The following is a 14316-nucleotide window of genomic DNA, read 5'->3' on the forward strand; positions in this document are numbered from 1 at the left end:
GGTCTGTATCAGACTGCCACCGCCACACCTGCCTTGCTGGCCCTCCGCCTGGTTCTTACCCCATCGTCACCATCGTACAGTCCCTAACACAGAGTGCTACCCCACCACCTCGCCATCCTTGCCTATCCCTTCTGAAGAGTCCACAGCCATCCATTGCAGTGCTCCAGATGTGCAAGTCATCCCACCATGTTTCCATGATGGTGACTATATCATAGTTTTCCTGCTGCACAGTGGCTTCCAGCTCCTCTTGTTTATTGCCCAAACAAATAGTTACAGCATATAAGTATGTTTTCATTTACCAACAAGAGTCTCTCTCTTGGGACTATTTTAAACCTCTGACATTTAAAAGGATTTGCTCTGACAATTTCTCTTGAAAAGTGAAAGGCATGTAAAAGCATATGAACTTTTTGTGTGAAAAATCTTACTTTTCCTAAAGCCTTCTGTAGGGTTGTAAGGCCACTGGGGATTATAAAGCTAACACTTGTTTCCAATTAGAAAATGCAAAGATAGACCTTAACAAGCACTGTGAGACTAAGTTAGTTTTACTGTAGAAGGTGTTGTATGCCAGTGTTTTGCCTGTGTAAAGTGCTTATAGGAAATTTATTCAGTATGTATTGAAAAATGTTATGGCACGTTCTCTTCAGTGTCAGAATGAAAGAAAAACCAAGAGATGAGTAGCCATTGGGGAAACACTTTGAGATCTCAGTCTCATTTGCATTAACTGAAACTGATGCGGTATGGTTAGGACCAAGTGTTCTAGCACTTATTTTGCAGATTTCTCTCTCATGAACCATAACTTTTCTAAAGCACTTTAGTGTTTTCCTGTCAATCCTGAACCTATCCCCATTTGGAGATCTCTGGGTAAACATCAGAAATGTGGGAGCTAGAAGAAAGTTCTTTATCATGATATTGCCATCCACAAATTCTGTCCCCTTTTTTGTCATTTGCTATTTGTGACTGTCTTTGTCGTACCAATTTTTACAGCAGTTGTTGTTGTTGGAATGCTAGCAAAAAATAACAATAATTGGTCTTTGTGCATTTTTTTCTTTGAAATCAAACCCCAAGATGTGTGTTTTAGAATAATAGCTATGTACCTTAACAAGGTAATATATGTGAATACTGTATAGGAAGAAACACCCCAACAGAATTCTGAATGCTTCTGCTTATGTTGGAGAGCAACATTAATTTACCGTGATCATAAGGCTTCTCACAATCTGCTCCATGGATATTTTTACCAAAATATTACAGATTTCAGGCAATGAAAACCACATGGAAGGAGCTTAGAAATCCCCTGAACTCAGATGACTACATAATGTTTGTACGTAGTCATCTGAGGTGGTAAATTATTTTTAGACCTTGCTGATAAGCTCTATCCCTTCAGTGAGGGATCATCATCTGTGTTTTCATCTTATCATTCTCTCCCTAGAAGATGGCTCCTATCTGCGCCATTCTGTATGTAAAAGGCAGAGATGACAATCAGTGCATAAGATGAGGAACAAGACAATGGAGAGGAGGCACATACTGAATATTCATCCCTTTCTCCTTTTATTTTTAATTATATACATTAAAAGCTTATTTCATAATTACATCCCAGACTACATTTTATTCTTGGCTAACAACCGAGAATAAAGCACTGTGCATCTTTAAACATTAGTCTGTGGGCTGTTTCTACAAGAGGGTCTCTGAAGCACATATAATTCTAATGTACAAATACTATATTATGGTTGAATGCCTTTGCATATTTGATGGTGTTAGTGTTGCTGGAGAAATGGCACATATGACAGAGAGGCAATGTTTTTGTTGCTGTTGGATTTTTAAAGTGGTAATGGAGTAGCCATAAGAAAGACATGGCATTAGTCATTTTCATACCACTTTGGTACACCTTTGAGAAAACACATTCGAGAGCTGAAATATTTATCCAAAAAAGAATTGTGTAATGGCATTGCAGGAAACAAAAATTCCTGCCCCTGCCTCCAACCAAACTGAATATTATTATTTCCTTTTGAAGGAAAAGATACTGAAGAGAGAGTCTTCTGTGCTTCTGATGCAGGATGTTTATATGTCGTAGAGAAGACACAGTATAATTTCAGGGAAATTATTTGCATGTCATTAAGACTGAAAGATACTGACAAACTGTTGGATGCTGTTGTTCAGGCAGGTGATGTCAGTTTGCAGTGATAGATGAATTTAATAAAACAAATATATAAAACTTAACCTGTTTCTGAAGGGTCCTGAAGTCTTTTCCAGGTACCTGTCCTGCAGGATTCAGTTACGATGTTTTAAAAATATTTAGTTAACTTAAAAAACCCACCCAAACCAAACCACTGAAAAATCCGAGGAGGCATGAGTACATGTTATAGTTCCAGAAGAGATAAAAATCCCATTGTTTGACAGGATGAAGATCATCTTACATAAAGATTAGGAAGAAACCTTTCCCCTGCACTGGTGGTTCTGTAGGAACCCTTTGATGCTGCAGGTGGGGTCCCACTTGTGTAAATCAACAGCAACTGCAGTTTGCTGTTTCAGTCTGACTTGCTATCATCTCTTTTCTGCTCCTCTTTTGATTTAACTGTACAGACCCAAAGCTTATAATGCATTTACGTATGATGGCACTCTTTCTTTTGTTATATTAAGCACATTAATACCACAGCATCAGATGCTGAGATATCCCTACACATAATGGGTTTTGATGGCTTTAGAAATAATTAATGTGGCTTTTTGGTTGCTCAGTATTTTGAGATTTTTCTGGTGTTGTTTTTTTGTTGTTTTTTTTTTTTTTTCTCTCTCTGTTAATATTTTGTTTCCACAAGTACTGAAGATATTTTTCATGTATTTTTAGGAGATAAACTCCCTTTCCAGCTGTCTTATCTGGTCACATCTTATCTGCTTCAGCTCATTTAATTTTCATTAAGTTTTATCTTTTCTTTTTATTTCAATACAGCTTTAATTTCAATACAATCTATGTCTGTGATCTGTGGGACTGCCGCAAAAATATGCTGTGTCCTGATCATAGAAATGTTGGTAAGACTGAATAAAGGCACTGAGACTGTTTGCAGTGGGAATACTACTCCACAGAACTCAACAGAAGAAAATGGGCATGGAGGGTAATATTTGTTTAATGTCAAGAATTAAAGTAAATAGTAAATGTTACAGCTGCTATTCATTATAGCTGTTACAGAATCTTATTAGTAATTTGTTCAGAGGAAGGTATAGATATTAGATGAATATAAAGCAATTAGGAAATACATGATTACTGCAATGCCTGAGCTATATAGCTTTAACAAGGGAAAGGTAATTATGACTTATGAAAGAAAAAAAAAGCAGTGATAAAGTAGTTTCTCCCACTTAGATTTCTTTTTTTATTAAGTTGCATTTGTCAGTGCATAATGGAGCAAAAACAGCTTTTAGTTTTGCTTTGTTCAGTACTGGACCAGTAGATTAAATTTTTTCTTATGTTCCTGATGGCCAAGCTGGTAAACCTAAAGAGTTTGCTGGGCCTGAGCAAATATCTGAGTATCACTACTATATTCCTGAATTTTCCACCCCTGCAAAATGAGGTGGGAATGTGGCAAACTTATTACTGTGCTTGTGGCAGAAAACTAGAAGTTTTTATAGAAATAATGTATCTGCACACTTGCAGACTTCTTAAATTCCATTTGAAAGAAATGACCAGAAAATGAGGGTTCATTGGTGTTCACTAGTTTGGACAGGGATGAGCAAGTGAAAAGTTTTATTCCTTGCAGTTATTTGTTGTTTAGGAGTTCTTACCAGCCCTGGAAAATATGATGTTCAAAGTGCTGTTTAAAAGATATTGTTAGTTCAGGCTTAGTGTGACAAATAATCTTTTGTCCTCCATGCTGGAAGTGGGATATCAGTTAAAAGAACAGCATGTCAGCTCTGCATCAGAGGATTTATCTACTAAAAAAGTTTTAGTGAAGCCATTTTGTACCCAGGAACGTGGGAGAGCTTTCATTTAGATGAACAAGTCCCTCTCAGTGTTGGCAAAAAGGGTCAATGTTAGCAAAAGCGTTCCCCTTCCTCTTCCCCTTTTGAGCATTACTTTTGTGTTCTATTCAATATTGAGGAGTAATGAAAATAAACTGTGTAGGTAAGTTGAGATCTGTGCCTGGCAGTGTGAGAGGTTTCCCCTGACCCTGATTTGTAATTGATCAAATATATTCTTAGCACTGACAAAGTTCTCCCGCTTCCTTGTGTTTGCTTGGAAAATGCATTATCCTCTCCCCGTCTGGCTTTGCTTAACTCTCCTGTTCTTCCTCATCACTGTGTGCTCATCCAGGCTTTCAGTCCAGCAGTTTCCTAATGTAAAGTGTGCACAATCTCTAAATCTCTTAGATAAGCCAGTTGTGGTTTTGTGGTCAGTTTTTCATTCAATTACAGACCTTGTTTATCCCCTGAGTCATCATTTTCTGCTAAAACTTGCAATGTGCTCTATTTTCTTTTCCTCCTTATTGTAAAAATTGATTGACTTGAGGGGTGGGGGGGGTGGAGGTGGGGGGAGGTGGGAGGGTTGCCTTAGATTAATGGCATTAGATTGTCAGTTTATCTTGATGTCATGCTTCTGCTTACTAACTACTCCTTCAAAATGCATCGTTTTCATCCAACTCCAGTGGGACCATTTTTAGAGTATTGTTTTGGAGCCACTGTGACAGCTTCAGTAAATGGTGAGTTTTAATTCGTTTGTCTAATGAAGATTAGGATCTTGGCTAATGACTACATAGTCATAAGTGATGATGCTTTTCCCTCCTACTCCCTCGTTGCTTAGAACATATATTAATTGTGCAGATGGTAGTGACTTAGCTATGTGATAGTTCGCTTTCCATCTCCTCCTCTCGTGACATTTACACCATGCAAAGAGGGTGTATTGCCATCTCCTTATTTATGAAGATTTGTGATTCATCACCTGCCTTTTAAATCAAATATTAAGATTATATCTTGTTGCTAAGAGGCAGAATTAGGATGTGTGCTTTCTTCTTTTAAGCACACCTGTGCCAAGCTTTGCCTGAAACCTTCAAGCAAATCACACCCAGAAGCACTGAATTTTCATCTTTGTTCCTACTGACAGCGTGTGAAACTTGCAGTGCCTGTTTTATGTGGGTAACTATAAATCATTCCTTATGCATTCAAAAGATTCAGACTTTTCTGTCTGTAACCTAGCCAAAACTGAAGTCAAAATTTAGAAGTATTCAATACAAACATTTTTTGGAATTACTAGAATTCAAATATGATTTGTATGTGACAGATGGAAAGTAAATACTTTTACTGCTTTTTTAAAATTGTTTTGCTCCCCCCCCCCCCCACACATTTATTTGTTCTTATGGTTTGCAAGAAACACCAGGGAAAAAATTATTTAGGCACAACAAATAAAGACAATTCCTTAAATTTTCACATCGCCTTTGATGTCATCTGTCTGTCATGGCCCTCCTGCTCACCAGATTGTCTACTATTGCTTCTTTCTCAGAATAGTATTGCCATTTCTATGTTTCTACATTTTCTGGGTTTGTTCTTCACAAAACTCACAGATTTATATATATTTTACTCATAATTTAAAGGCTTGTTTACTTTTGAGTGTCACTCTTGGGTCCCTTATCATTATTTGCAAATACTAGGGCAATTGGATTTAGTCTTCATGCGTTATTTTGCTCTTCCTTTGTTTAGGAAAGATCCTGTGTTGCAGGTACAAGCCAGGAAAGTTCAGGATTACTTTTTAAAAGTTATTTTTTCAAACTGAGAGAATAGTTCTTTTCCTGACAGTGAGGTGTCTCCTTATCAAGTCTATACATGGCTTAATACCTCTGTACTTGAAGCTGCTTGCAAAGGGAGGGGGCAAGGGGGTAAGGAGCCTCTGGGTTACAGCAAAGTGATGCTGAGAGAGGGAAAGAGAAAGAGAAAGAGGAGGGGATGTGAGGGCTGTATTTGGCAAGTGTCAAGGTTCCTGGGATACATATGGTCAGAAATGTGAATGGAGAAGCGACTTAAAGAGTAGAAAGGACCTGAAAAGAACTTGTTTTTCCTACAAAGAAGATTTGTAGGCTTGCACCTAGTGCAGGGTTTCTGTTACCTGACACAGAAGATGTAAAGGCTTTGCATAATGTGTAGTTTGCCCTCTGACGTGCTGGTATTCTGAATTTAGTAGGCTGTCTGCTATTCCATGAAGTTACTAAGACCTCGGTAAGGCACTGCAGTCATGATCGAACCAGTTGACTAGAAACTTAATTTGAGTAAATGAAAAGCTAAGACAGATCCATTGTACCACAAACATACTTGGTTGCTTTCAGCGTTGTAAATTTGAGATTGTAGGCTGCTGAAAATTCTGAAAAGTACAGCAGTTTTGAGCAAGCTGGTTATCACCTCATTGTCTGTATCTTTGGGAAGTGGATTGCAATATAAGCAGTATCCACCTAACTTCTGAAGGCCTGTTTCCTTTGTGCAGTACTGACGTTCATATCATTAATCTTTTCATTTGTCAGCTTGGAGGAACACCAGGAGAAACACATTCAACCTTAAACAAGAAAGTTATTAAACTGTTGACATTATTTGCTAAATTTCTGGTCTATAGTTAGAAATGAGATTTACCACCTATAAGAGAGATTTTGCAGAGTCACTAGCTCTAGTTTTAGGTTAAATGAACATATGTAATGCATGACAGAAGCGAGGAATTCTGGTCAGTACTTGAAATATCTGAAAGTAGTTTATAAATGAAATTCTGAAATGTTATGACAAGTAAAAAAGCCAACAAACCCAAACAAAAAAACAAACAGATGGATATTTTTCCCTGTGCAGCATTAATACGGCTAGATACTTGGGAATACGTATTGTGAAATTAATACTGTGAAATGAGAAGAATGATGGGACTGGGATACAGAACTATCTCACTCATTCAAGATGTGGCAGAGAGAATTTTCATGTACCTTCCCATACTTCTCATTCGAGAAACCTGCTTGCCCATAAAAGTGTGGCTGTTTCATTATACAACATTCTCTCTTACATCCCCACACTGCAGGCAGCACTGACTTGACGTCCACATCCCTGCTAAGACTTTTCTGTTGAGTTGTTATTTTTAAAAGGCTCTTCAAGCATCTTTCCCGTAAGTATTATGCCTTGTAGAGGGAGTAGTGCAAACTATTATTATCCTTGTACGCTAAGGAAATTAAAAGGTGTTCTTGCCAGGTGGTTAGTAGAAACAGTCATGTCCTTTAACATCATTTGGTATCAGATAATAACGTTGACATGCAGACATTCGTAGTGTGAAAAATAATGTTTACAAAAGATGCTCAGTGCTCTTCACAGTGAAGATTCCCCTGATGAACACCAAATCTGACGTAGGGGAACAAACTCAAGCTCTTGAGTTTTGAAATTCCTCTTTTATAAATGTGAATCCTAGGAAATGTTTGTTTTGCTGCTGGGAGGTCCCTCCTCTAAAGCCTGTTGAACAGGCTCATTTTGTGACAAGTCCGTGTTTTGCCAAAGGGCTGTGGCTGGCTGGCCCTTGCTCCCACGCCTGGGCCCAGGAGGGGGTAAGGATACATGAAAGAGGTATCAGACTCGCTGCTGTGCCTCTGGGATGGCTCTGTGCTGAACCTGCGAGCCAAGTGATGCTTTCACTTTGTGGGTTTAGGCCAGTGTTTTCAGTCATTGCAAAGTACCTGTGCATTTAATCAAGTAAATGCCTTCTGGATGCTCTGAATTTAATTTACTGAGTTTCAGCATGTGTTGTCCTATTGTTTATGTATAAAAGACTTCTAAGTAAAGCATGGGCATAATTTTAGAGATTGTTTTTTTTAAAAAAAAGGAAAAAAAGAAGAAGGAAGAAGATGCATTTTCCTATAGCAAAATGATTAATTTTAAAAAAATCCCTGAATACAGGGAATGGCTTCAGGACAGGCCCCACATCTCAGATAAGCGTTTATATTCTCAGGAAATGTATATTTGCTGTATTCAGAGTAGGACTGATATTTTTCAGTTGACTCTTCATCTGCCTCCAATGTGAACTAGTTATAACTTGTTTCTTGGAGAAAAGAAGGTCTCGTGCATAGCCAAGGTAACGTGAAAAGCACTGGAGGACGTGTTTTCTAAATTAAATTATAAAACTACACAATACAAAGAAATCCTTCATATATAGCCTATGTATTGATTCAACTTTCACTGCAGCAAGAATTGTTAAAATGCATTTCTGGATAAACAAAACTTTGAAAGTGATGCCCACTGTCTGCATAAGTATATGGAAAGCAGAGACCTGATTAAACTCTGATTAGAATCAGTTGAACTTTTCTGATTCTCTTTGAGAGTCAGGTCATACACTATCTGATAACGGCATTGTGTACAGAATCATCTCAGGCTGCTTGGCAGGTCAGAGTCAAGTATCTTCCAAATCTAATAGCTTTATTGATCAAAAATGCAAATAACTGTCTACAGAAACTGATGGATCTTACTAGCATTAAAATGGAAAAGAAGGGACCTTGTAAGATTACTTAAGCTTCTCTTAGTGGAAATCTTACTTATTAAAAAACATATTCTGCAGCAAAACATGGTAACTAGGAGGAAACTCCCCCCCCCCCCCCCCCCCCTTTTTTTTTTCCAACATATGGATTAGCATTTTAGCCCCTGATATCTAGTTACTGAGAAGTTTCAAAGGTATTATTTCAGAAACAGGAGAGGACCAAGTGAATATCAAAAAGCAGCCTCTATGCAGCTTTTCTATTTAGATTTCTGATGTTCAGAGTTTTAGATAGCTTATCAAGCTTTCAGTTGTCCTTGCCAGTATGATGCAGCTAGTATGTCAGAATTTTTTGTAGTGTTTTCCTTGTTTCTGTTTGAAACGAAGTTATTAACGTTCTAAAATGAAGATGAGGAAAAGAAAAGTTATAACTGAGCATCCTAACTCTGGCACAGGAGGAGATGTAGACCTTTGGAAATGGTGTGGATTTCAGCAGGACAGCTGGAGTTACGTTAGTATAGTTAGATGCCTGTTAATTCCAGTTGTAAAGTTTGATTCATTGTTAAAGAAAAACAATCAACAAACCTGTATGCTTCTCCCATGCATCCAATAAACACTTAACTAAAGCCGAATTGGTCTGAGATGCAGATACTGATTTGGAAATGTTAAAAGGGAACATGGCTTCCTATTTTTAAAATAATATTGCTGCTACTTTAATAATACATTAAATTAATAAGTATATTTGATGTCTAAAAGAGACCAGGTATGAGATGGAGGATTGATGGTGTAAGCCTAACACAATAGATGAGAAGAGCACTGAGGCCTGGCATGACATCTGGAATGTGATAGAAGGCAGTTTTAAGTAATGTATTTTTTCATTGTCAAAATAATAATAAAAAAATCTACTGGCTTAGGTATCATGTTAGTAGACTTATGTGTCAGGGAAAGAAAAGAGGGAGTATGATCAGTAATAGCCGCAAAACAGGTTTTCTCCACAGATGTCTGCTTGCAGATTAGCCTGGGTAGGAGAAATATCAATGTTTAAGAATAAAACGTTCATATTTTGTTTGTCAGACCTCTCCTAAAGCATTGATATGAATAAGAAGGATCTTCTTCCTTTCCTTTCCCAACTCCCTGTTGTAGCATTTTATACAAAAAAAATCATCTGTGTGTCTCTTTTTCTGTCTCCCTCCCCCGCAGGAGCCTTACCTAAAGTCAATTGACATTAATAAGAATCTGCCATTTGAAACCTGTATGCTATGAATTAAGCCTAAAAATACCTGCTAAATCTTATTCATTGTCCTCAGTTAAATACAGTTCACAAGGAAGTAGTTTGTTTGGATGGGGTACGTCACGTCACTCCAATGCAAATAGATGATTTATTAGAGGCAGCTTAAACAGCCCCAGATCTGGCTGTTAATTGGGGTGGAGAGGCGCCACTGACACCCTGGGCGTATGGGGCTCAGGTGAACGGTGAAGTTCTGTAGCTTTATATCCCTAGGGATTAGTTCTTGATGTGTACATATAGGATGCTTTACGTAATCTGTATCTTTTTCATTTGTGCTCTATAGGCAGTACTTTAATACAAATCATGGCTAGTAAAAACTGGAATAAATTGTAGCCGATTTGAAGAACTCTGGTAGCCATTTTAAGTGAGCAATTTATCTTCTGTAATTTTAAAATATTGTTCTGGAATGGAAAAAACATACTAGTATAATATGGTTTTTCATATTTGCATACTCGGTATCTGTATTATACATTTCTGTCAGGCATGGCATCTTATTTACTCAGTACAGGATTTGCTGTGCTCTTTGGCATACATGTAGCTTAGGTAGCTTGGAAGAGTAAATACAAGCACCAATATTAATTGACGGATAATACATATTTTTAAAAATATGAAATAAAAGTCTATTCTACAGAAGAAATGCTGTGATGTGCTTAACACAATCAAACCAAATCTTCCAGAAAGAAAAACATTACTGAAACAAAACAAGGCAATTCCAACCCAATCAGTCCTCCTTTGCTTGGTAACGCTGCCTCTTGCCTGCTTGCCAGTGCAGCGTCAGCCTTTTTCTGCAGGCCATGGCAAGCACGTGATTAGAAGTGGTTCCTGTGAAAAGTTAAAAGCCAGAAAGTAGTTGGAAGTAGTCTATTATTAGCCATATCGGACTAAAGAATTTGACTGTTGAATCTTAATTGAGGTTGTGCCACTGAAAGAATTCATTTTGCCTTAAAAAATCTCCTCGGCCTATCCCTCTGCAGTTTTGTGAGGTTTCGCTACCTGATGCTGGTGATGCACTTGAATCCACAGGGCTTGCAGGCCTGTATTTGTACAAGTAGACTAGCGTGAAGTACTTGCTATATGGTGCATGATTAACGTCAGTATCAAACCTAAATTTTATTATCAGTATATTGTCTGGGGATTTTCCCCTATTTTTGGTATCTAATTTCTTTGAGTTCTTTCGACCCTTTAATTTCTCCCTGTTCTAGGGAAAAAACTTTCTCACTCACGAAGGATAAACTTGCTACTGTTCACTAATAACTGGTCTAGGTATGTGACAATCACTGCAGAAAAAAGCATTAAATCCTTCCCCCAAGGATTTATCTGTAATTTCACAGTGCCCCTTTTAATTCTACAAGACATTATGTATTATGTCAGTTGTACCACTCTAGTATCTTGAAATAGGCCCTTGGTACTTCTGTGCCTACTCTCTTCAGTGCAGCAGTTAACAGGTTTGGAAACTGGCCAGTGGTACTTTTGTATGCAGTTGTATGATGTACTGACATCAGAGCTGTTAAAAAAAAAAAAGTGATTAAATCAGTTTAATTAATTTCTTTTTTTTTTCCCCAGCCAAATGATGGTAACTTTTTTGCCATAAAAACTAAAAGCTAAAAAAACTTGAGATAAGATGATAGATTTATTTTTAATGTATGACTTACATGAATTAGTAAATCAAAGAGCATAAAGGAATTAGATGAAAATGGTAAAAAGTAAGATTCTAAGGAATAAAGTTATACATCAGTGATAGGTATTAACTGGGGTCTCGTGGCATTAATATTTTGGTCAGCTTTTGTCGTTTATGTTATATCTATAAATTGACTTAGGTGATGCAGCAATGAAGTACAGTTCATGAATTATTGATTATAAACATCTATGTAAAATGAAGGATAACAAACTAAGTTCTACTTCTCAGTCACTGAAACCCAATTCTTGTTAGCCTGTTTGGCAGGGATTGAAAATAGTATTTGGCTGCAAAAAAAAAGGGAAAATACAACTGCAGGGAGAAGCCCTACAAATCAGAAACAGCATGCATCAACGAAAGATGATTAAGGAGCATATATTATGTTGTTATATATATTTGTGTGTGTGTGAATGTATTTGTGTTGCTGATTGTTCATGATGCATATGAACACAAAAGGAAATCAGTAGTGGTTTTTTGGTACGGCTGCTCAGTTGTGGACTTGATTGAATTGCTATAAATGTTTCAAAGGTATTTTTATTTTCTTTTTTTACAATCATGCTTTCGTATACTTTGAGACCCACTGTATATAGCAAGACAGGTACTTCCAAGGAGTCCTTAAAAATAGGGTTCCCATTTTCCTTTGGTTTTGGGTTGAATTTGAGTCCTGAAAGATGTGATTTTGAAAATACCAAATCACAAAGCTTGCAATGAAAAGTGAGGGGCAGGAGAGAGGGGGAGGCAGGATTCTCATTACAAGTGTAATTTTATTTGTTTATTTGGTTTTAAAATCTTGTACACAGCCCCTGGAGATGCTGATCAGATGAGGATACTGAAACATGCTTACAATTAGTATGCATGTGTTGATACTGTAAAGACAAGATTAATAGCAGTATAGACAGTCTCAACCTAACTGAAATATAATTTCCCTTTACTTTATTTTACCCGTATGCAGTACTGAGCCCTGCAAAATCTGTCACAGACTTCACAATCTAGTACATGGACTTCTCAACCCCCACCCCTTATTGCCACATGGGGGTGAAGCATTACTACCTACTAACTACAGACAGCAGTCATTCAGTAAAATTAAAAGTGAAATGATACATTAGTGTCAATGGGCTTATCTAGCCAATGGTTGTGTTAATGTATTAGCAAACTAGGTGTAAAGTATGAGGGCAGTACTTCAGGTAGCCGATATTGCAGTGATATTTGAAAAGCTGTCAGTAGGGTGGAATTATGCATTTGGATATGTGTCTTTTACTGCTCCCTAAATACCAAAGTGAAGCTGAAATGTTTATTTTCAAAAAAAGAAATATTGATCTTATGACAGTATTCAATTACAAGAATATTTGGTTTATTGTATTGAAATATTACAGTAGATTTAATCAGCTTGTTCCATAGTGGTAAAAAAAGTGGCAGTTTCTCATTCTCTTTTTTGCTTGTTGCATTGTGTGAGCTTAGAGGCAGGACGAAGGGAGAGGGAAGATGGGGACAGCAGAGATTCTAGCTACGTCAACATGAGGGCCTCGCTGACACGCTTAGCTACTGCCTCTGCTTTCAGCTCTCATCAGAAATAAATTAAAAACAAAAATATTTTGTATAGCTGCTCGATAGTGTCTGACCTCTCTCAGGTAGAGAATGAAAGAGGTATGTCTTACCAGAAGTGAGGAGGTCTGTTTTGCAGAAGCACTTAAAGGGATGCGGAGCGCATTACAGCTGCCGGCGGTAACTGCAGTGGTGGGTGGGATGGGGGAGGATGCGTTCCCTTGTGACACAGGGGGTCTGTGGCTCTTAATTTTGGGATCTGTCAGCATACTCTGTTTTCTGTATCTGAGCATCTGGTGAATGGCAGTTTGTTTTTTAGACCTATTCAGGGAGACAGGAATGGGACATCATCCCCTTTGTCATCAGTAAAAGCAAAACAGAAAAAAATAATATCTAAATTTGTTTTAAGACTTGGCTCTAGACAGAGGCAGCCTAGAGTAAAGCTATCTGGAAAGTTTATGTAAATGGGGCACTAGAAATAGCCTGGACAGGAGCGGTTCCTCAAAGGCACTAGTGTTAGCACACAATGGTTGCAGTTCTACTCGGAGGAGGATTTTTTTCCCTTACCTGTTCTCTTTCACGGTGAGCAAATCCCCTGTGGGTGTAGGTACCCCTCACTTTGACATGCTACTGCAAAAGCATCTCCTGCGTTTTGGGGAATGTCTACAGACAGAAAGTAGAAGAAATGAAAGGAAGGTGATTAAATACTTCATTCTTGGCCATGGTGAAGTTCTCTTGAAGAGTGAAGAGGAAAGAAATTATATGTTTGTGAGCTTTTTTTGCTAGAATTAGAAAGGTATAGATTACATTGTTTGATGGAAGTAAATGGACTAATTGAAATCCTACAGTCACATAGGCAGTGCAACTATCCTTGCATTCCAGTTGGAGTGCATGAAAATGTCTTATCATCATTGAATTAATAAGTAATAACTTGTGTCTGTTACTCTACTGTGCTTTACACAGTTTGCCTTTATTCTGACCGTTCACTGTGTCCCTGTTTGGTTGCTTTTAAGGCGTGACTGCTGCTTTAGGACAGGGACAGTTTGTTTTACTTTTGTCTCGGAATTTTGTAAGAGTTAGAATTTTATGGGTTACTGCTTTTGTTGTAAAGGTTCTTGAAAGAAATTTAATAATTTCAGGTCTGCACTAGAGGGGGTTTCATGACTTTTTTCCACATTTTTTGATCTGAGAGTAATTCTGCTTATGAAGAATCCACTTAAATTTATTATTTCTATTGACATTTCCCTGTGGAAAATGAGCCTTCTTATTCTGACTCACAAAAGCCAGAGGAATAGGAGCTTTGTGCTCTTATCTTACTTCTGTAAGAAATACTAAATAAGCTGCAATCATAAAACT

The 14316-nt window shown here is 37.6% G+C and overlaps 1 protein-coding gene across 7 annotated transcripts in view; it reads left to right on the forward strand.

Annotated features, from left to right (window-relative positions):
- Window positions 1-14316, forward strand: part of GABRB2 (gamma-aminobutyric acid type A receptor subunit beta2) — a 229586-nt gene that overhangs the window by 117764 nt on the left and 97506 nt on the right. The gene's annotated exons all lie outside the window — the stretch shown is intronic.

This window comes from Falco punctatus, assembly GCF_963210335.1.
Source record: "Falco punctatus genome assembly, chromosome: 8".
Classification (NCBI taxonomy): domain Eukaryota; kingdom Metazoa; phylum Chordata; class Aves; order Falconiformes; family Falconidae; genus Falco; species Falco punctatus.